The sequence below is a fragment of the Ranitomeya imitator genome, chromosome 9 (genome assembly GCF_032444005.1).
Source record: "Ranitomeya imitator isolate aRanImi1 chromosome 9, aRanImi1.pri, whole genome shotgun sequence".
Classification (NCBI taxonomy): domain Eukaryota; kingdom Metazoa; phylum Chordata; class Amphibia; order Anura; family Dendrobatidae; genus Ranitomeya; species Ranitomeya imitator.
In genome coordinates, this window is record NC_091290.1 from 9553281 (window position 1) to 9577569 (window position 24289).

The window sequence follows — 24289 nt, forward strand, 5'->3', positions numbered from 1 at the left end:
AGGACCAGGGCCTATCCTATCCCCATTCAGATCTGCTCTTCTCTGTGTGGTACGACGCGCAAAAGTCACCATCTGGAGAGCTGCTCTGTATGCCAGCCACACGTCTCCAAAGCCACAGGTATGAGACCCCCCGATCTAGGCGTACCTTCCATTTTGGAAAGTTTGTATATTCCCAGCTGATTGATCGGTGTGAAATGATCAACAAATATCAATTCAGGGTTGAAGAAAAGTTCCCCTTCCTGTCTTTGGTTGTTGACCGACTTGGCCTATAGCATCGTGTTGCTAGTGTGACAGAATTTGCATTCACCAATGTCTCCTTCTTGTAGCACAGTAGTGATGATGGATACGTTTGTTTTTGTGACGTATAAGGCTGGGGTCAGATGAATGTTGTAGTCATCGGGCCAGTCCTGTTCACATCACGGACGTGTGGGGGAGCTGCAGTCCATTACACGCATTATTCTCATCCATAAGACAAGAATATGTTCTGTTGAGTTTACGTGCAGCAACAGAGTGAGAACACTGCCCCGAGGGACACCATGACCGTGAGCATTTGGTGACAACTACACAACTTTTTAAAATAACAGAAAACCACAGAATATGTTATCTTACTAACATTTTCCAAATCTTTGTATATGGAATCCTATTATTTGCTATAGGTGTATCAAAGCCCACAAATTGTGATGACGAGTCACTCACAGGTTTCGGTTTAATGTAATTTTGCAAGAAATAAACTAGTGAGTAGTTCACTGTGTGACTGTACATAACAATCCACTAATTATCGCCGTAGGCTGCGGCAGATCAGGACTTACACAGTGCTACTCCTATTATATAGGGTTCATTATTATGAATCCATATGTATGCAGTGCATGGTGTCTCTGTAAGGACAGATTTTTTGTTCTATTACTGTGGCCAAGATTATCCAACCTAACTTTTTGCATCCAATCCTTATAGATTAGTGTGTAGTTTCGTGGCCATGAAAAGTTTCTAACCGGGATTTTGCTGGACATGGACCTGTTGAGTAGATACGCTTCATGGAAGTTACTGGAAATTAGTAGAAAGTGTTGTAAAAGTTCTCATTAGAATGATCTTATGAGCGAATATATTTGTAAGCCTGGGGCTGTATTGTGATGTTAGACACGTGACAACTTTAATAGCGATTTGCAGAACTTTTTTTTTTTTTTAAGTATTTTAGGTCTCCATTATATTCACTTTTTATTTCTTTTTTTTTAACATTAGTAAATGCAAGTAAACATTTGTTTGCATTTTGATATTTTTAAAATATTTTCATTTATTTTAATGTATTGTTTTTTTTAAATTCTGTTAAGCACTTATAAATTGCTATAGCATTATAGAAAAAGTGCAACTGCATTAATCATCTAGTCTTACCTTCCATTTCCACAATTTGTGCATTTCCAAGTGATCGCACTGATAATTGACCAGTGTAAAATGATCAATGAATATCCGTTATGAAAATGGCTTGTTGCCTAATTGTTTTTGGTTGCCGACTTGTTTATGTTGTACGATAGGATTGGCATCCCCTATGTCACCATGTTTAGGCCGATGGGAAGGGAATTGGAACCATAATATGGATGAAAAAATGTGACTTTACGGTCATGCGAATTAGACCTTTTTAGGCTTTATTCAGATGCCAGTGATTTTTCTGTTATGCATAAAATGTTCATTCATTTCATCAGTGTTCGGTCAGTGTTAGATTTTACTGTCACTTTTTCATCAGTGGTTTTCACGTATGGCGAAATGCGTAAATTGTAAAGCTTCTCCTATTCATTAGTGATAATCATGGCCTGCACATTGATGGCATGGGTCATATACTTGTACATGTCTCTGTAATTTTTTTGCAGGTACATGTGCCTCCAAAGAAACCCACTGATGTGAATAGCTCCATAGATTACAATGGATACATGGTAGAATACATATTGTACTTTATAAACCAACGTCTGAATGAGTCCTTAGGCTGAAGTACATGTATTCCTTTGTGGTGCAGCTGTTTCTGTAAACTTAATTGCGGAAAAAGTGCAGATTTGTGTTCTTGGTTTGCGCATTGCTGAAGGAGAAATCTGCCTTGGCATTCACCGAAAAATAATTTGTATGCTACAGATAACAACAGATCCGGAGCAGCAGTCGTTTTATGTATCGGGTTTTCTCAGCAGAGTGAATGAAATTTTGCGTAATTTTTCATTCCTGGCGCTGACTATTGGAAAGTTTGCTGTGCAATCAACCCTGTGGCAAAGTGTCCTTACCGTACAAGAAGCCACATGGCACCTAAGAGAGGAGCTAGGATGTCTATATGTGGCCACAGCCTTGCACCATTTCTACTGTGACTTATGAGTGACTTATGTGATAGGATCATCACACAGCAACTCTATTTTTTTTTTTTTTTATAGTGACCTTTGATCAGGTGTGTGGTGACGGCTTATGTGTCTGGACTTTCTACTAACGTGACCATTTCTGACCACTGGTCTTCACTTATGTTTAGCACCTGTAAATCTTTGTGCGTTACCTGAGATATTGCCGCATTCGCAGGGCCAAGTAAACTTTGCTGACTACATACAGCAATGCCAGTCAAGGACTTGTGCTCAAAACCATTCTTGGGGTTCTTTGTGCTCCATAAGTTTACTTGAATAGAGGCACCAGGAGAAAAATGTTCCGTTGTATACCGTAACTAACCAGTTTTTTGTAATTTTGTATTAAGTTCTTATATTCGTCACCCGATAGCAAAGGTGTCTGTGAAGTGTTCGACCTACTTTTTTTTTTTTTTGCTCTGTGTACATTTGCATATGCATGGTTATTGTCTGCCTGTTCAATTGCTTTGCAATACTGCTTGTAAGCCATTGAACACTATCCTCCAACTTCTGATGATCACGGCTATCCTTTGACATGTTTGCATTGTGATCCTGCACGAGATCACAATGCTTCCCATCACAGGCGATATATCGCTCCCACCAGTCTTCACGGGATCTATGACTGACAAGAGAGCGGATCTTGAAAAGCCGTCTTCACACATCACATTTTTTTTTAATTCATAACTTTAAGTTGTGATAATGCCACATTGTTATCTGAAGAGTATTAGCAAAATAACAGCAGATTATCACCAGAACTAGTCGCATGGCAATAAATAGACACCTACATTCTCGTGCTCCCTCCCGTCCCCCCTTTCAAATTAAGTATTGATCAGCAACTTGCCAACCTCCGTGCTATAATTGATTGATGTAATTGACACACATTGAAGTGGCTACGAGGACCTATTTTCCTTTATTTTGATGCACAGACTTTTATTGTGCTTTTATAAGGTTACAACAAATGCTAAAATGTTTTCCAAATGGTCTTGTATGCAGAGCATCATCCAGCGATTGATGAGCAGTAACCTGTGCGCAGCCGTGTTGTGCTGACGTGTCCCCTTTTCACTTCCTTTCCTCTGTTTTGGTCTCAGATTGTGCAGTTTTTTTTTTCTTCTCCAGCAATCACAGCTGCCATCCTAGCACCAAGGAATGTGCTTGTCGCTCTCTCCACCCCTTTGCACTTTACAGGGGTTTATCGAGGACGTGTGTGCTGTGCAGAATAATGGCTCTTGTTTTCAGGGGCTTTGTTTAATAAGGAGCCTTCCCATTTCTGTGTGGATGTGAAATAAGCTATCAGTGGTTTGCAGTGGAAGCAGGAAACGTGCTGTTATGTGAATACCCTTTACAGGAAACATTAAGCGACGTTAACGTGTAGATAGAAGTCATCTGCTGCTGGGATTCTGCATTCGTCTGTTTTCCAGAAATGAGTCAGTTGCTTAGGCCATGAATGTAGTTGAAATGCACGGTGACAATTGCTGCGAGTTTGCTTTGATTTCTGGGGCCTAGAACAACTCCCAGACAACTTCAGCGTAGAAGCTTTGTATCGGCAGCAGCATGGTGCAAACATTACCGTCCATCTGGCGCGGCCAGAGCTTTGCGGGGACAGGTGGCAGAGAGGCCCGTGTCCATAGCTTGTTATTTACTTACTTGCATGGAAATAAATGTTATGTGTTTCCGGACTGGGAGTGGCTGCAGGGGCTTTGTCTTAGCCATGTTGTATCTGTGTAGCATCAGTACATATGCTGGAGCATGTGTACAGAGATGTAAGCATGCCAGGCGGCTGTACTGGACGTTCTGTTATGTTAGCACATTTGCTAGACTGAGGCTGTTTTTGCTGTAAAGCTATGTTCCGCCCTTCTTTCAGATGAGTGTATTTAATCATTTGTGGTTTTTCCTTTGATTGTAGGAGGCTACAGACCCCCTCTTTTTTTTTTTTAAACGCTTTCATAAGTTCAGTATCAAGGCTAAGGACTTTTTACTTTTTTATTTATCATTACTTTATAATACTCTGCCACAAAATGCACCCCACTCCCACTGTTAACTTTATAAAAAATAATGTGTAGCCCTAAAAGTAGAATAAGTATTATATGTGGTATAATAAGTAATATATGATCTAATATACATCAAACCTTATCATTAGGCTGGCTGTGTTTTGGGTACTGCGTTACGACCTAGCGAAAAACCGGAATATGACCTTCATATAGGTACAAAGTCATCTTATGCAGGGCACCCATGTACTGGGCCCATATTAGTTACCGTGTTACATCCTAAACCCACCACCATCCTCTCCTCCCTCATTGTGAGTCTGAGCGAAGTACAACTAGGATATGCGATGGTATTATAAGTGCAAAAAAGGTTTGTATTGTGCATATTCAGCTGGGTTTATGCAGGGTCCCATTATGTCGTGTGCACCTTAGGCCTTGTGATTATACTATGGGTGAAAATCTTGGTTGTAAGGTTGGCGACCTGGCTAAAATCAGTATATGCGACTATAATACAAGTGCAGATAAAAAGCTTGTATAGTATTGCCCACCATAAATATTGAGCTTTCTAATCACATTGCAGTGTTGCACATGTTTGTTGCTTAAATTTGCTTTTTGGGGATTACAGTCAGTGACTCTGGAGATTTTATATCTCCATGAAGAGGTATTCTGCAAAGTCTCGTGCTGTAAGTGAAATTACCTGTCTGTGTATTTAATCAAAAGTTGTAGGTTGTAAATATTATTGAAGATGGTTTAGTTTTATCATTGGTATAATATAGCAGATCTCAAGCATAGTGTCAGGTCATTCACATAAAGGTGGATGAGAATTTAGGGGGAGCGGCAAATTTAGGTGTTCCTTTCTAAACTTGCATTATGTCTCTATGGATTAGCAACCTTCCGCACTCCCGCTGTTGTGAAACTACAAGTCCCAGTTTAGGAGGAGAGTGTTAGGGGTTGTGTTTTCACAATACCTGGAGGTGCTGCAGATTGGATTCCTGTCCTAGAGTATCTCTTTATTTTTTACACCTTTCTAGTAAAGTAGATACTTTTTATCTACCTTTTACATGCAGTGGTCATTTTAAGGGTACGTGCACACGTTGTGGATTCCATTGCGGATTTTTCCGCGCCGATTCTGCAGAATCCGCAGATAACATGACCTGCGTTTTACCGCGGATTTTGTGCTGATTTCACCTGCATTTTTACACCTGCGGATTCCTATAATGGAATAGTTGTAAAACGCTGCGGATTCCGCACAAAGAATTGAGATGCTGCAGAAAAGGAACTGCAGAATTTCCTGCAGCATGTGCACAGCGGATTTGGTTTTCCATAGGTTTACATGGTACTGTACACCGCATGGAAAACTGCTGCAGATCCGCAGGGCCGAATTCGCAACATGTGCACATACCCTAAGGCTACTTTCACACTAGCATCGGTACGGGCCCGTCGCAGTGCGTCGGGCCGACGTACTGACGCATGCTGTTAAGTAAAATCACAACGGGGGCAGCGGATGCACTTTTACAACGCATCCGCTGCCCCATTTGTAAGGTTCGCATGCGCGGCCGGAAAAAGCAGACCCGACGGACAAAAAAAGTTGCAAGCGACGGTTTTTTTTTTTGTCCCGACGGACTGCAAAAACACATCGCATCCGTCGCACGACGAATGCAACGTGTGGCAATCCGTCACAATGCGTCGCTAATGAAAGTCTATGGAGAAAAAAACGCATCCTGCAGGCAACTTTGCAGGATGCGTTTTTTCTTCAAAACGACGCATTGTGACGTGCGTCGAACGACGTTAGTGTGAAAGAAGCCTAAAGGACCTTTTACATTGTGTGTCGGCCCACCATCCAGTGTTTTTTCTTCCCCCCCCCCCCCCCCCCCAGCATTTCATACCAAACTTCTGGTGGCGTCATTCTACAAACAAGACTGTTCTATTGGTAGCAACTTTTATAGTCTCGTCTTTTCTCTCCATTTGTATAAATGTATTTATTTATTTGTGCTTTTTTTTTTTTTAAAGTTTTTCTTCCCCTGCTTACAAGAATATTACGCACAAACTGATTAGAAAATTGTCATTCTGCCAAGGGTGTATGAAAAATAATGGTACAATTATGCATGTTTATTGCAAGTTTGGTTTATATATCCAATTAAATATATACCTGTAATTTTAATTTTTTTCTTTTTCTTCTTTTTTTTTTTTAAGGCTATGTGCACACGTAGAATGGTCCACTGCGGATTTGATAAATCCGCAGGGCAAAAACACAGCGTTTTTCCTGCGGATTTACTGCGTTTTTTGTGCGGATTCTACTGTGGTTTTACACCTGCGGTTTTCTATTATGGAGCAGGTGTAAAACCGCTGCGGATTCCGCTGAAAGAATTGACATGCTGCGGAATGTAAACTGCTGCGTTTCCGCGCGTTTTTTTCCGCAGCATGGGCCCAGCATTTTCAGTTTCCCACAGGTTTACATTGTACTGTAAACTCATGGGAAACTTGTACGGACCGGCAGCTGCGGATCCGCAGCAAAATCCGCATCGTGTGCACATAGCCTAATTATTTTTACTTTATGGGTAAGGCCAGTCTCACACGTCCAGATAATTCCGGTACCAGAAAAATCGGTACCGGAATTATCCGTGTCAGTGTGCTCCCGTGGTACATCAGTGTGGCACACGTGTGCCGCCCGTGTGCAGACTGGGTACCACATGGAGGGTGCAGGAGACAGCGCTAGAGATAAGCGCTGTCCCCTGCATCTGGTGCTGAAGCGGCCATTCATATCTTATCTCCAGCAGCGTTCGCTGGAAAGAAGATAAGAAAAATCCTTTTTTTTTTTTTTTTTTGTCCTCATGTTTAGAATAAAGATCCCTGTCGCCACCCCCCTGTGCGCCCCCCCGCTGTTACTAAAATACCCACCCAGCTCCCTCGCAGCGTCCTGTCCTCGCCGCACCTTCTCCTGTATGAGCGGTCACATGGTGCCGCTTATTACAGTAATGAATATGCGGCTCCACCCCTATGGGAGGTGGAGCCGCATATTCATGACTGTAATCGGCGGCCCCAAGTGACCGCTCATACAGGAGAAGCTGGCGCTGAGAGGACGCTGTGAGGGAGCTGGGTGAGTATTTTAGTAACAGCGGGGGAGCGCACAGGGGGTGGGAGGGGGGTGGCGACAGGGATCTTTATTTTAAACACGAGGACAAAAAAAAAAAAAAAAGGATTTTTCATATCTTCTCTTCAGCGAACGCTGCTGGAAAGAAGATATGAATGGCCGCTTCAGCACCACGTGGGGGGGACAGCACTTACAGTAGCGCTGTCTCCTGCACGGCACACGGACAGCGTCCGTGTGCTGTACATGTTTTACACGGACCCATTGACTTTAATGGGTCCGTGTAATCCGTGCGCTCCCACGAACACTGACATGTCTCCGTGTTTTGCACACGGACACACGGTCCGTGAAAACACGCTGACATGTGCAGTGACAAATTGCTTTCAATGTGTCTACGTGAGTCAGTGTCTCCGGTACGTGAGGAAACTGTCACCTCACGTACCGGAGCCACTGACGTGTGAAACCGGCCTTAATGACATTAATAGAAAACAAAAAATACTGACTAGAAAAGCTTTAGGCTATGTGCACACGTTGCGGATTTGGCTGCGGATCCTCAGCGGATTGACAGCTGTTTTCCATCTGGTTTACAGTACCATGTAAACCTATAGAAAACCAAATCCGCAGTGCACATACTGCGGAAAATACCGCGCGGAATCGCTGCGTTGACATGCCGCAGAAAATACAATTCTTTGTGCGGATTCCGCAGTGGTTTACACCTGCTACTCAATAGGAATCCGCAGGTGTAAAACTGCAGGTGGAATCCGCACAAAAAACGCGGTAAATCCGAGGGTAAAACGCAGTGCGTTTTACCTGCAGATTTTGTAAAAACTGCAGAAAAATCCCCACATGAATCTGCAACATGGGCACATAGCCTCAGAAGTCTGTATGACATAGACCAATATTGTGACATTGGTTGTAGGTGCTTGTTTAAATAAATAAATAAATAAATGAATAAATAATCTTTATTTTTATATGGCGCTAACAAATTCCGCAGCGCTTTAGGGTATGTTCACACGTTCCTGATTTCCATCCTTTTTTTTTCAGGACTGAAACCGCAGCTCTTGGCAGAAAACGCAGGTCCTTTTTTTGGTGCTTTTTTGATGCGTTTTTTTATGCAGTTTTCTAGCCAGAGTCTGTGTGTTTTCTAGGAAGTTTTTTAGGGTTAAAATGGCTGAAAATACCCTACCCCTAACCCTACCCCTAACCCTACCCCTATTCTAACCTTAGTGGAAAAAAAAAAAAAATTCTTTATAGGGGTGACAAAGGGGGGGCGGGGGGGGGGGGGGGTCATTTACTATTTTTTTTTATTTTGATCACTGAGATAGGTTATATCTCAGTGATCAAAATGCACTTTGGAACGAATCTGCCGGCCGGCAGATTCGGCGGGCGCACTGCGCATGCGCCCGCCATTTTGCAAGATGGCGGCGCCCAGGGAGAAGACGGCCGGACGGACAACGGGACCGGGTTAGTATAAGGGGGGGAGATGGGGGCACGTCGGGGCACGGGGGGGTGGCATCGGAGCATGGGGGGGTGGGATTGGGGCACGGGGGGGCAGCCACACTGCAGCGGTTCTGCACCACAAACCGCAGTAAAACCCGCAGATATTTTTTTCATCTGCGGGTTTTACTGCGGCTTTCACCTCACAATGGAGGTCAATGGGTGCAGAACCGCTGCTGTTTTACAAAAAGAAGTGACATGGTACTACTTTTTTACCGCAGCTAATCAGTGCGGTTTTTTTTTTTTAAATTCAGGATCATGTGCACAGTGGGTCCTGTTTTCCATAGGGTACATTGTACTGTACCTTGCATGCAAAACCGCTGCGTTTCCGCGGTAAAAAACGCACTGTGTGAACATGGCCTTACAGTTTGAACACATCATTGCTGTCCCCGTTGGAGCTCACAATCTAGAATCCCTATCAGTATGTCTTTGGAATGTGGGAGGAAACCGGAGAACCCGGAGGAAACCCACGCAAACACGAGGAGAACATACAAACTTCTTGCAGATGTTGTCCTTGTTGTTTGTGAATATACAGATACCACTATGTAAGGGTATGTGCCCACGTTGCATTTTTTTAAGCGTTTTTCCCGCTGCGGAAACGCTTACAAAACGCATCACATTATTTTTAATGGAATTCTGCATTGTTGTGCCCATACTGCCTTTTTTTCCACAGCGGAAACGCATCTCAGAAAAACGCAGCATGTTCATTAATTTTTCGGAATTTCAGCGATTTTGCCGCTATATAATTGTATTGGGACCCATGGGAAAAAAACGCAAGAAAAGCGATAGAAAAACGCGAGCGGACTTCCCGCCAAAGGAGTCCAGTTTTGATGAGGAAAATTCTGCTTACATGCTGCAACGTGGGCACGTAGCCTAAGGTTATGTGCACACGTAAGAAAAGGGGTGCAGAATTTTCTGCACAAAATCCGCGTCTCCTGGCAGAATCCGCAGCTGCGGATTTGCTGTGGTTTTTGTGCGGAATTGGTGCGGATTTTGTGCAGATTTTACCACTGTGGATTTCTATTAATGGAGGGCTGCAGAGCTGCACAAAAGAAGTGACATGCACTTCTTTGAAATCTGCAGCGTTTCTGCGCAGATTTTTCTTCTGATTTTTTTTTTTTTTTTTCACATTGATTTACATTGTACTGTAAATCACAGTGCAGTTCTGCAGCATTTCTGCGCAGAAAAAAACCCGCTGCAGATCTCCACTAAATCTGCATCGTGTGCACACAGCCTTTGGGATGATCTTGCTTCGTGCTTACAAAGAGTCATAATAAATATGAAAAATTGTATTCTGGTTTAGGATAATGTCTGTTGGTACATGGAGTCCCTACAGACCCATATTGGTTAGTTTCCTGTCTGTATAGTTTCAGTCTGTGTAATACAGTGTGTCATTACAAATTTTGCTAGGAAAATGTTGTTAATCTCCATATCCCCTGCAAACTCCGGAGGTAAAATCGCAGTGCATTTTGTTGCTTATGTTTCGCATTTGGCTCTTATTTCTCATTCACACTGCACATTTTTGTGTGAATGAAATATTGCAAAATTGCATTAACAATACATCTGCTGAAGCAAATATTCCATCTAAAGAAACCTGCTGTATGTTTATTCCCTGTGGGAACATATCCTTCTAAAAAGTAACATAGGGCCAGATGCATAAGCTTTGGAATCACCTTGGATGAAAAGTATATTTTCCCTGTTGTAAATCTGTCCCTCTTTGCTATGTACAAGGCCTTGTGATGTGCAGGGTTGTCCTTTAGGCAGTGTGATTGACACGCGCTGCCTTCTGTGCTCCATCCTCCATGTGTACTGCCTGCATTATCCTGCTGGTGGAAGAAGGGACGATTACATGACCAATGAAAGAAACTCTCTCCATGCCTTGCACACAACGTACAAGTTGTGTAATATGATGATAATGACGTATATGGGGCACTGTTACGTCCCTGCTAGCAGGGTGCTGTGTACCCCTGAAGACTGTTCTTACTATATGTGAAGGAATGACTATTGATCAATATCAGGGAATGATGCAGGAAACCTATACCTGTTGAGTAGGGGACACCGTGACATGTACGCTGTGTAATGCATCATACAGAGGCTTTCCCTGTATCCATCTCTGCCTAAAAAGCGACCCCTACCTATCACATGCCTTTATTGCTTTATCCTTCAAGCCTCTGTGCCTGTATATAAAACGTATGGTTCACTGCTGCTCAAAAGCAATTGCCTTAAGAACAGAAGTTGCTTGCATTCAGAGTGTATAGAGTGCTCCCCCTGCTTCCTACATAAGCAGGGAATAGCCATTTGCTTGCAAGAGTTGGAAGGGTGTTCATGGCATGTCTGAAGCCGATAGGTTGCCTCTCGACCAACCTTTTGCCAGCATTTCTGCGCACAGACAAACTTGATGGCTGTGCTCTAAGTGTAGAGTGAAACGTCAGGAGTTTTCTGCCTGTGTAAACATTCTGTTCTCCCAGGGTTCACTGATGGAAATGAGGTCCTTCTGATGTATGTGATGTGTTGGTAGGGTTCTCATTGCGACTATTAAGTGCCTGCTTGCTCTTGTAGGATGTGTTTGAGAGCTTAAATTAGTCCAGACTTGAAAAGGGGGGGAAATGAAAGAAAAGATGGGCCTGATGTCACGTGCTGCTGCTATGGGATATTCCTTGCTTGGGACTCAGGCTGTGGCCTGCAGGAGCATCACTGAGACACACAGATAATGCTAAAGGTGCTGTTCTAGCAGTTAGTGGACCAGAGTAACTCCTAGGAACAAAGGTACGTCTTGTTTATTTTTCGCTCCACAAGCCGTGGTGCTGTTAACAAAACTGTAGCACCGCCGTGTTCATTTCTAGCATTTGTCACTATGTGAAATGTACTTTACGTTTGCGGCACGTTAGGAATTTATACTTTGTGTTATTGTTGTAGTTTTCTTTAGTTTGCCAACATCTCCTGTCAACAGATGGCTGCTTGGGATACTAGATCACAAGCTACAACCTCATTCGGTGGAAATAATGCAATGTTTATCTTGGATTTTTGTCTAGTTGGACATTTTATGTTTGTATGCCTGTGAAGTAAACCTGTAAATCCTGAACCAAGGCCAACATGAATCAGCCTGGCTCGTTTCAGTTGATTGACAGGTCTCTCTCATGACTGAATCCATCCTTCAGATATGTTCAAATGTTGCGTGTTTTTTTTTTTTTTTTTTGCAAATTAAAAACTGCTTTTTACAGTGCCAGACAAAGCTATGAGATTTCAGAAACCTCATGCACACGCGTGTTTTTTTCCCCCCTAAGTTTATTGAAAAACTATTGCTTTTTTGAAAACTGTAGCCTGTCAATTCGTTTTGTTTTTGCAGGGTTTTTTTTTTTTACCATGGAAAGCAATGAGTGCAAAGAAAACAGCCATGCGTTTTTGATCGCTTTTTTTTTTTTGAATGAATGAAACTAACTTTATTAAACGTGTACTGTAGACAAATGACACATAATTTACACCAAAAACGCAGCAGAATAAAAGGCATTTTACTGCCTAGAGAGCAGGTTTTGACTGCAGAAAAAAGCGCAGCCAAAAAGCAGTGTCAACATAGCCTTAGAGTTAGGCGTCACATTGCCTTTTAATAGTTCTTTGTACATACCAAGTGGAGTAGCACATTTAGGCTATGTGGACACGTTGCAGATTGTATGCGTTTTTGCCGCAAAAACGCATACACAACACAACCCATTCAATTCAATGGGATTCCGCAATGCTGTGCTAATGCTGCGTATTTTTCCGCATGGGGCTATGCCCACCATGCACAAAGTAAGCAGATCATGTGCGGATGGTACCCAGGGGGTGGAGGAGAGGAGACTCCTCTCCTGGCCCTTAAATTAAAATAAAAAATAGTTATGGTAAATACTCACCTTCTGGCGGCCCCCGGATCCCGCCCAGGCCTTAGCGATGCTCCCATTCCCAGTGATGCCTCGCAACAATGACCTGTGATGACGTAGCGGTCTCGCGTGATGCTACGTCATCTGGGGTCATTGTTGTGAGGCATCACTGGGAACGGGAGCATCGCAGGGAATGGGAAGGGTGCGGGAGCCGCCGGAAGGTGAGAATATTATCACAATTTTTTAATTTTTTTTTTTTTTTTTTTTTACATTCTTTCTTTTACTATTGATGCTACAGATCGGTTGGAAAACGCTAGCGTTCTGCAAGCTACCATATATACTCGAGTATAAGCCGAGATTTTCAGCCCATTTTTTGGGGCTGAAAGTCCCCCTCTCGGCTTATACTCGAGTCATACCCAGGGGTCGGCAGGGGAGGGGGAACGGGGGCTGTGTAATTATACTCGCCTACTCCTGGTGTGGTCCCTGCAGGTCTTTTCCCCGGCGCTGACAGCTTCTTCCTGTACTGAGCGGTCACATGGTACCGCTCATTACAGTAATGGATATAGAGGTGGAGCCGCATATTCATTACTGTAATGAGCGGTAACGGTGACCGCTCGGTATAGGAAGAAGCTGCCGGCGCCGGGAAGTGGGGACAGCACAGCGCCAGGACCAGGTGAGTCTAACGGGGAGGGGGAGCGCTGCACGATATTCACCTCTCCTCGTTCCGGCGCGGCTCTGTCTTCAGCTCTGACGCTCAGGTCAGAGGGCGCGGTGACGTGGTTAGTGCGCGCCCTCTGCCTGAACGTCAGTGCAGGAGACGCTGAAGTTGGAGCGGTGCCGGAACGAGGAGCAGGTGACTATTGAAAGTGCCGGGGGCCTGAGCGACGGAGAGGTGAGTATGTGATTTTTATTTTATCGCAGCAACAGCAAATGGGGAAAGTGTCTGTATGCAGCATCTTAATAATAATAATAATCTTTATTTTTATATAGCGCTAACATATTCCGCAGCGCTTTACAGTTTTTGCACACATTATCATCACTGTCCCCGATGGGGCTCACAATCTAGAATCCCTATCAGTATGTCTTTGGAATGTGGGAGGAAACCGGAGTGCCCGGAGGAAACCCACGCAAACACGGAGAGAACATACAAACTCTTTGCAGATGTTGTCCTAGGTGGGATTAGAACCCAGGACCCCAGCGCTGCAAGGCTGCTGTGCTAACCACTGCGCCACCGTGCTGCCCACATCTTATGGGGCCATAATGTTTGTGCAGCATTATATGGGGCAAGTGTCTGTATGGAGCATCTATGGGGCCATAATGTTTGTGCAGCATTATATGGGGCCATAACGTTTGTGCAGCACTGTATGGGGTCATAATGTTTATGCAGCACTATATGGGGCAAGTGTCTGTATGGGGCCATAACGTTTGTACAGCACTATATGGGGCAAATATCTTTACGGAGCATCTTATGGGGCCATAATCAACGTTTGTGCAGCATTGTATTGGGCAAATGTGTCTATGGAGCATCTTATGGAGCCATTATTAACCTTTATGCAGGATTATATGGGGCATATTTTAATATGGAGCATCTTATGGAGCCCATCATAAACTGTATGGAGCATTATATGGGGCTCCTGATTCAATATGGATATTCAAAAACACTTAACCTACTGATGTCTCAATTAATTTTACTTTTATTGGTATCTATTTTTACTTTTGACATTCACCGGTAGCTGCTGCATTTCCCACCCTAGGTTTATACTCGAGTCATTAAGTTTTCACAGTTTTTTGTGGCAAAATTAGGGGGGTCGGCTTACACTCGGGTCGGCTTATACTCTAGTATATACGGTAATTACGCTTGCAAAATGCCAGTGTTTAGCGGGAATACGCATGCCAATTCCGCATGCGTACTTCCTGCGGCAGGGAGTTGAAGAATTGCCGCGGAAATTTCCACGGCAATTCCGCAACGTGTGCACATAGCCTAATAAGACACTTGTAGAAGTCTATGGGACCCTGTGTCCTCCTGATGTCATGTGAAGGCATGCAGGGTTTGGTTTGTAAAATAGTTCCGTGTGAAGATACGATGTGACATAGGAGACTTTCTGATCAGTTGTAACCAGACCAACACTGCTCTGACAGTGGTAGGTGTCACTTGTGAATGCTGTTCTGATAACCTTGGACCCATGGAGGACTGTTGCCTGATATAGTCTTTCCCACAATCCTATTTTTTTGTATATGGGACTAATAGAATTCAAGAAGGTTAAAAAAAACAAACCATAGGAATAATAATGTTGTGAATGTTGAGACAACTCTTAACAGATGTCACATTAATTTGATGTTCATAAAAAAAACATTCTAGCATCTCTGATTTGCTCATTTTATGACACCTGCTCTGAGCATACAGGGCTTTTTTTGGTTGTTCATTTTTGCTTCATTTAACTTGAGATTTTTTTTCATTTCAGAGTTTTATTTCCGGATTTGCATTTTGCAATGAAGTCTCCACTGTATTTTGCTGGTCTACAGCGGGAAAGTTAGATAGGAGCTACTTTCTCACATCTGTGACCCTTCCTACTACTGTTTTTTTTTCTTTCTTGAATAGCACATGGAGCCATAGTGTCATTGAACCACACACACTATTTTTCCGCTCCTTGAGACTCAGATTAGGTCATATTCTTATGTGTTTTGCAAATCAGACTCAGCCATTAAAGTCTAAGGGAATCTTGTTAAGGCCTGTCCCACACGTCCAGATAATTCCGGTACCGGAAAAATCGGTACCGGAATTGTCCGTGTGCTTACGGAGCACATCAGTGTGGCACACGTGCGGCAGCCGTGTGCCGACTGAGGACCACATGGACCGTGCAGGAGACAACGCTACAGTTAAGCGCTGTCCCCTGCGTGCGGTGCTGAAGCCGGTATTCATCCCTTCTTCCCAGCAGCGTTCACTGGAAAGAAGGAATGAATTTTTTTTTTTTTTTTTTCCCCCCCTTAAAAATAAAGTTTGTGCGTCCCCTCCCGCCTCCCATCCCCTGTGCACCCCCCCGCTTGCCAGGAAATACTCACCGACACCCAGCTCCAGCGATGTCTCCTCTCAGCGCCGGCAGCAGGCCCTGTGTGAGCGGTCACGTGGTCCCGCTCATTAGAGTGAGGAATATGCGCATATTCCTCACTCTAATGAGCGGGACCACGTGACCGCTCACACAGCACAGGCTGCAGCCGCTGAGAGGAGACATCGCGGGAGCTGGGTGTCGGTGAGTATTTCCTTGCAAGCGGGGGGGTGGGTGGGGGGCGCACAGGGGATGGGAGGCGGGAGGGGACGCACAAACTTTATTTTTAAGGGGAAAAAAAAAAAAAAAGATTATTCATTCCTTTCCAGTGAACGCTGCTGGGAAGAAGGGATGAATACCGGCTTCAGCACCACGCTGGGGGGACAGCACTTACTGTAGCGTTGTCTCCTGCACAGCACACGGACTGCACACGGACAGCATCCGTGTGCGGTACGTGTTTTACACGGACCCATTGACTTTAATGGGTCCTTGTAATACGTGCGCTCCCACGAACACTGACATGTCTCCGTGTTTTCCAAACGGACACACGGTCCGTGAAAACACGCTCACATGTGCAGAGACACATTGATTTTAATGTGTCTACGTGAGTCAGTGTCTCCGGTACGTGAGGAAACTGTCGCTTCACGTACCGGAGCCACTGACGTTTGAAACCGGCCTTAACGGGTGAAGCACAGAAGTCCAATGGAGCACTTCAGGGTTCTGACCGAGTTTCATCTGTCTACATTAAAGAGGTTGTCCACTACTTGGACAACCCCTTCTTGATCAAAATGCTTGGCCCCCATAAAATAATAAATCCCGGGGCTCTCATGCGAGTGTTGAGACGTGACGCCGGCGACCATCGGCGCTGGCATCACTGTCTCCGCCTTCAGACAAATCGAACAAGAAGAGGAAGGAAGTACAGGCTGCAGCTGATCTCGAATTTCCTCTTCCTGCTCAATTCGATAGGAGGCACCAGCGCTGATTGGGCGCCGGCGTTACGTATCACAACAATAGTATGGGAGTCCCAGTACCGTGAGTTCCGGCAGCACAGGTGGTGAGTATAAGTTTTATTATTTTATGGGGGCCAAGCGAGGTGTGTGAGGAGGCGTTGTCCAAGTCATGGCCAACTTCCTTAAGAGTCAATGGATAAAAAACAGTTCCGACAATTTTATACCTGCTCCGGGTGGGTGGGGAGAAGAAAAACTAATGCAACTAGGATGACACCTGAGGAAACAAATCTGTCTGTTAAATAAGGGTATAAGGGACTATAGAGCTGGAGCCTTTATATCTGCAGAGTGGGGACTCAATATTAATGTGTTCATATAGTCAGTCATTGTCTTGCTGCGTGTAATGGTATTCTTGCCATCAATACAACAGAAACAGCCTGAGACTCCAGTGTAGGTCAACGAGATCCTTCATATGACAGATTCCCCCGGCTTATGGCTTCGGCTAGGAACACAAGAGGCTTTGTAATGGGCCTAGTGGGTCTCTTTTTCTTTTTCGTACAGATTCCTATGGGGCCCTTTATGAGATTTCCTATGTAAAATCCCTCATCACGGGAAAATGATTATTGGCTGCCACGATGACTATCTCAGAGCTGCTCCCATCCAACAATTAATACCTTTTTAAAATAGTCATATTTAACAGATAATGGGAACCTGACATCTTCCCTAACCCCCGCCCCCCCCCCCCCAATATGCCGCCATGTATTTGTTACCTTTGTACTCTTTATAACAAGCCCCTTTTAGTCCTACAAAATAGTTGTTGCCATATGGCAGTAATTAGTAGCTGTAGTGGCAATATGTGAGTAATGGGTGACTAGTCAGAGGGTGTTCCCAGTGACTGGCTTATAATGGACTCTCATATGGTTTGTATTGACGCCATGTGACCTCACCAATATCGGTGGGGTTCGGCTTACTTTAGTTTTTGTATGTGGGTCTTTGAGTAACTTGTTGCAGGGGTCACGTGGATGCACAGCACCACCGAAAAATAAAGTCGGTCCGCCAGAAAATATTAATACTTTCTCAAGATTGGTTGTCTTTTACAAAACCTATTCACAAGCAATTCAGTCTAGACTGTGAGGATGAAGTCCTTCTTTTTTCTGTGTGTAATATTTTAAAGACTGATTTTGTGTAATAAGTATTCCCACTTTCGTTAGAGCAGCGCATGTGACATCATTAGTTATTAAGCACTCAGTCCAAGAGTTGTAGTGTGAAGAATCCTTCGAACCGGCGCTAAGTAACCATTTGGCATTTAGTGACTCATTGATGCAAACTGAGAAAATATTTGTGTTTTTTCATTTTTTTTCTTCTGTCTATACGGGCAACGATGGCAAAGTTAATTATTGCTTTTGCTCAGCAAACTGTAATTATACATTAAAATACTTCAAGTAGCGACATCGTTGTACGTTTCCTGCTTGTGTGTATTAACAACTATCTTGTTGGATTTATATGATGCTCTTGTCGTACTTGGATAAATATCTAACTATGACAGGGGATCCCATGTTCTCATTGATTTAAAGAGACTGACCTATTTCTTAAATCATGCTATGTTAAATTCAGAGTGGATGATTTTATTTCCATTTTTCCATATTATGTATATTTTAAGGAATTCTGAAATCTTGCAGTTTTCACTTTGAGCCTCATTATAGTCTGATACATCTGGTATTTGAAGATCTTTTAAAATACTTAATTCTCATCACAGGCAGTATTATTGTGATTGATAACACCTCTATATACAGCTGATAACACAGGATCCACCATTCACTGTAGGTTACAGCTCACCTCCTCCTCCTGTACAATGACTGATTACACCTCTATATACAGTAGATAACAGAGGATCCACCATTCACAATAGATGTCACAGCTCACCTCCTCCTCCTGTACAATGACTGATAACACCTCTATATACAGTAGATAACACAGGATCCACCATTCACAATAGGTGATGTCACAGCTCACCTCCTCCTCCTGTACAATGACTGATAACTCCTCTATATACAGTAGATAATACAGGATCCACCAATCACAATAGGTGATGTCACAGCTCACCTCCTCCTCCTGTACAATGACTGATAATACCTCTATGTACAGTAGGTAACACAGGATCCATCATTCACAATAGGTCACAGCTCACCTCCTCCTCCTGTACAATGACTGATTACACCTCTATATACAGTAGATAACAGAGGATCCACCATTCACAATAGATGTCACAGCTCACCTCCTCCTCCTGTACAATGACTGATAACACCTCTATATACAGTAGATAACACAGGATCCACCATTCACAATAGGTGATGGCACAGCTCACCTCCTCCTGTACAATGACTGATAACTCCTCTATATACAGTAGATAATACAGGATCCACCAATCACAGTAGGTGATGTCACAGCTCACCTCCTCCTCCTGTACAATGACTGATAATACCTCTATGTACAGTAGGTAACACAGGATCCATCATTCACAATAGGTCACAGCTCACCTCCTCCTGAACAATGACTAACAGTAGATCACAAAGGATCCACCATTCAGAGTAGGTGATGTCACTGAGCGTGCCCATAATCCACAGGTTACAGGGCATGCCCACAGCACTTTCCCATAGAAGTCAATGAATAGCTGCATATAGCTATTGTGAAGCAGATCTATGAATGCCTTCAGCAGACAACACTCATGGAAACCATATAGCCATGTTCAGAAAATAGAATTTGGTTTCAATTATTAAACATTTATGATAAATTCATATTAAATGCTGCACGGTATGTAATCAAATTCTCCAGGTGTTACAATACTATAAATCCCAGCATGGCCTGACAGCCGCTGGCTTGGGGGTTTCTTTCCATAGCTAAGCCAGGCCCCTCCTTGCCAGGTTGTTGTATAGACGGAAAAAGCATCTGCTCAGTTTTTGGACCATTGTGAATTAGGGGAGGTATAGTGAGGTTTTCTGGGGTGCAGTACCACTTTGCGGTGAGGTCCCATTGTGATAGGACCAAGTGTATTTGGAGAGAAAAAGTAAGGTTTTAGTTAAATCGTTATTTATTTTTTATAATCTTTTGATTAGACTCTAGGTTTATTTTCCTCCTTTCATCTTCGCTTCCTCAGAAGTAGGAATGTGAGGTTTGTGTTATTGGAACCTGAATGTGTAGAAATGCCTGTAATGTGTAGAGGTGGAGGCAGCGTTAGCCGTTTCCCCCGTTGTGTCCTTCTCATGTTAGAGGGCTTTCCTATTACTTGTTTCCATGGAGATGTTGTACATTTCATGCCATTTGTTTGGAGGAAATCCTATAGATTTGAGTGACACGCTCTTTATTAGTAGCATACATTTGCTCGGTGCTTGCACACTCTATATCATCTACTGCATGTGCAAGTGAGGCTCCCAGTGATCGGTCTCACGGTATATGGACGAGTGCAGGAATCCTGCTCAGGCTCTGTGCACATTTGCATTTTTATTTCTGTATTTCTATTACATTATCGGAACCTGCAAGTCCCACTTGGGGACCCCACAGCCTTTATGATGCCTCTGGAGTTTGAAGTACTGTGATTTTTACCTACAAGACTTATAATATACAGTGTAAATGAAAGCTGTGGGCAAATCCACTTGTGTATTACAGATCTATTTTTTCCCCATCATTATGATTGAGCAAGGATTGCAAATATACTTATATGGTTTCATTTTTTTACACTAGTCTGATTTTTTTTCTCTTTAGTCGTGGCATTTTCTATCAATACACATCAAGTTCTGGTATAATGTGGGCACCTTTTTATTTTTAGCATTTAAGTTCATCGGGTTGCTTTTAAAAATACCATTGGCTATGATTGCATTCTTTCAATATGCATAATTTTTTTTTTTTTTTTTTTTTTTAATAAAACATGTTTGGGAGCGTGCCATCTAACCTCATGACCAGGCACCCTTTTCTGTGTTTTTTTTTTTTTTTTTTTTTCTCATTCATGCAGTTTAAAGGGACTCTGTCACCTGAATTTGGCGGGACTGGTTTTGGGTCATATGGGCGGAGTTTTCTGGTGTTTGATTCACCCTTTCCTTACCCGCTGGCTGCATGCTGGCTGCAATATTGGATTGAAGCTCATTCTCTGTCCTCCATAGTACACGCCTGCGCAAAACAATCTTGCACTGTGCAGGCATGTACTACGGAGGACAGAGAATGAACTTCAATCCAATATTGCAGCCAGCATGCAGCGAGTGGGTAAGGAAAGGGTGAATCAAACACCAGAAAACTCCGCCCATATGACCCAAAACCAGTCCCGCCAAATTCAGGTGACAGGTTCCCTTTAATTAAAAAAAACAACAAAAAACTTGATGTCCAAATTTTTGCATCCATGTTTTTTTATTATACCTGGGGCTTAAGTTTTATTTTATTATTTACTTATTTGTATTTTGACGACAAAGGACTGTCAAGATGTATTTTAAAATTTGCTCCCCTATTCATAGCAATTATTCTTATATATCAACTTTTTTTTTTTTTATAACCTATGCGGGTTGGGCTGGCAACACTGATTCTGGATTGGCAGTGTCTTTTTTTTTTTTTTTTTTTTTGATTTATTGCACATGTTGTGTTCCCAACCCACGTAGGTCATAAAAGACCTTTTGGAGGACATTTAAATGCATTTTTTTTTTAAATCTGATTTCCCCTATACCTGGGGTTTATACATTAGCCCCAGTTACAGTGGAAATGCATCCTCCTGCATTATTATTTTTTGCTATATTAGTCTGTTTCTATGGTTACAGACATAGTGTTGTATACATTTCAAAAGGTTTTACACTTTAATTGACCAATACAAAAACTTTATGTAAAGACTGAACCTTCCTCTGGCAGCTTGATATCTGCTTCTGGGCCAGATCTGGACCGATGGCTGCTCAGTCTCATCTAATCAGATGTCGGCGTTTTTCACAATTCCTGTTTTTTGTTTGTCACTTTTTGAGGATTGACCGCATTATCTCTATGGGATTGAGACCTGTGGAGTTTTCTGAAAATGGACTTAAAATGTTTTTGTTCACCGAACCACTTGGTTTTCACTTTTGCCTTGTGACCTTGTCTCCATCATGTTAGTAAAAGCATCATCACCATACTGCTCCTCGATGATGGGAGAAGTTGCTCTTGGAGGAGGTTTAGATTCCATTTTTTATTCATGGCAGTGACAAAATTGTGAATGATCCCCCTCCATGGATGAGAAGTCCCCACATATGAATGGAGCCTTTACCGTCAGCAGACATGGGACCCCTGGAAACCAGGGCTGTGGATTTGGAGTTGGTGTCCATTTTGGTGTAGTTGGTATAAAATGGACCGACTCCTAAAATATATATATTAAAATGGGTACAGTAAGTACAATGCAAGTTGTGCTGTAATTTTTTTCATAAAAATTTGGGAAAGTTATAAAAAATATAGAGGTCTGTTCTGTTCCTGAAGTAATGATCTTGACTTTTTTTAGTTGAGATAAATCTGTGCTGCACTTTACGTACATGCTCAGTAGTGACCAGGGCTGTGGGGTTGGTGTCCATTTTGGTGGAGTTAAAGTTGAAATCTGTTTAAAATGAACTGATTCCGACTCCTAAAATATCTAATAAATTGGGTTCAGTAGTACAATGCAGCATGTGTTGTTGATGTTTTCATAAGAATTTGGGAAAGCTATGAAATGTCCTATATATGTCTTTTCTGGATCTCTACATTTAGTGGAGATGAATCTGTGCTGCACTTTATGTCCATTCTCGGTGGTGACCGGGGCTGTGGAGTCAGAGGTTTGGCTAATACACTCCACAGCCCTGCGTAATGCGAGCATCGCTTTGGAAGCAAAATACTTTTTAGGAAAATATGGGGGTTGTTTTTCCTGAAGTGTCTTTTCGGATATTTGGAAACTTTTGATCAGGGTCATTTGGATATTTTGGGTTGTCATTATGATTTAAAGAGAGAAAACAGTAGTCTGACAATAAATGGCTTCACCCAACCACTAACCATGAGTGGAGGAAAAGATTTGGTGTTATCATTCATATTCTCTGAAAAAAGGCCAGGAAAGCAAAAAACCTGCCGGGTTATGTAAACTTTTGAGCGCAACTGTATATGAAGGCTTCTTGGAAGATTGTGGCCTGAATTGTTGTTCTTGTGACATGTTGCTCGGTGCTGCGGCTTCTGTTGTTTTCAAAGTTTATATACCAAGGTGGTAATTGGATGGTGAAGGTTTCTGAACTGCTCCTTGTAGGTGACAATTGAATGCACCAGATACAGTAACACCATGCATAATATTCAAAATATTGCAGGAACTCAAAACATTACTTTTTGCGTTATGTCTTATAAAAGCTGGTGCAGCCTGCCTCACAAAGGTCTGTGTATTATTAATGTGAACATTCCTATTAGTCTATATGGGAAGAACACGAATGGAATATACAGCGTGAATGTTTCTGAGGGATGTTATTCTGGATTATCTCAATGAGAATAACTGTTTAACTCCATATCAGCATGGGTTTATGAGAAATCGCTCCTGTCAAACCAATCTAATCAGTTTTTATGAAGAGGTAAGCTATAGACTGGACCACGGTGAGTCATTGGACGTGGTATATCTCGATTTTTCCAAAGCGTTTGATACCGTGCCGCACAAGAGGTTGGTACACAAAATGAGAATGCTTGGTCTGGGGGAAAATGTGTGTAAATGGGTTAGTAACTGGCTTGGTGATAGAAAGCAGAGGGTGGTTATAGATGGTATAGTCTCTAACTGGGTCGCTGTGACCAGTGGGGTACCGCAGGGGTCAGTATTGGGACCTGTTCTCTTCAACATATTCATTAATGATCTGGTAGAAGGTTTACACAGTAAAATATCGATATTTGCAGATGATACAAAGCTATGTAAAGCAGTTAATACAAGAGAAGATAGTATTCTGCTACAGATAGATCTGGATAAGTTGGAAACTTGGGCTGAAAGGTGGCAGATGAGGTTTAACAATGATAAATGTAAGGTTATACACATGGGAAGAGGGAATCAATATCACCATTACACACTGAACGGGAAACCACTGGGTAAATCTGACAGGGAGAAGGACTTGGGGATCCTAGTTAATGATAAACTTACCTGGAGCAGCCAGTGCCAGGCAGCAGCTGCCAAGGCAAACAGGATCATGGGGTGCATTAAAAGAGGTCTGGATACACATGATGAGAGCATTATACTGCCTCTGTACAAATCCCTAGTTAGACCGCACATGGAGTACTGTGTCCAGTTTTGGGCACCGGTGCTCAGGAAGGATATAATGGAACTAGAGAGAGTACAAAGGAGGGCAACAAAATTAATAAAGGGGATGGGAGAACTACAATACCCAGATAGATTAGCGAAATTAGGATTATTTAGTCTAGAAAAAAGACGACTGAGGGGCGATCTAATAACCATGTATAAGTATATAAGGGGACAATACAAATATCTCGCTGAGGATCTGTTTATACCAAGGAAGGTGACGGGCACAAGGGGG

At 42.9% G+C, this 24289-nt stretch overlaps 1 protein-coding gene across 7 annotated transcripts in view; it reads left to right on the forward strand.

Moving 5' to 3' along the window:
- PHF21A (PHD finger protein 21A) overlaps window positions 1–24289 on the forward strand; it is a 95747-nt gene that overhangs the window by 7223 nt on the left and 64235 nt on the right. The window contains exon 1 of one of the 7 annotated variants that reach the window (XM_069739714.1): window positions 11373–11693. The exons of the other annotated variants lie outside the window; for them this stretch is intronic. The gene's annotated coding sequence lies outside the window, so the exon portion shown is untranslated. Of the gene's footprint in view, window positions 1–11372; window positions 11694–24289 lie in introns of those variants that run through there. 7 annotated transcript variants of the gene reach the window in all.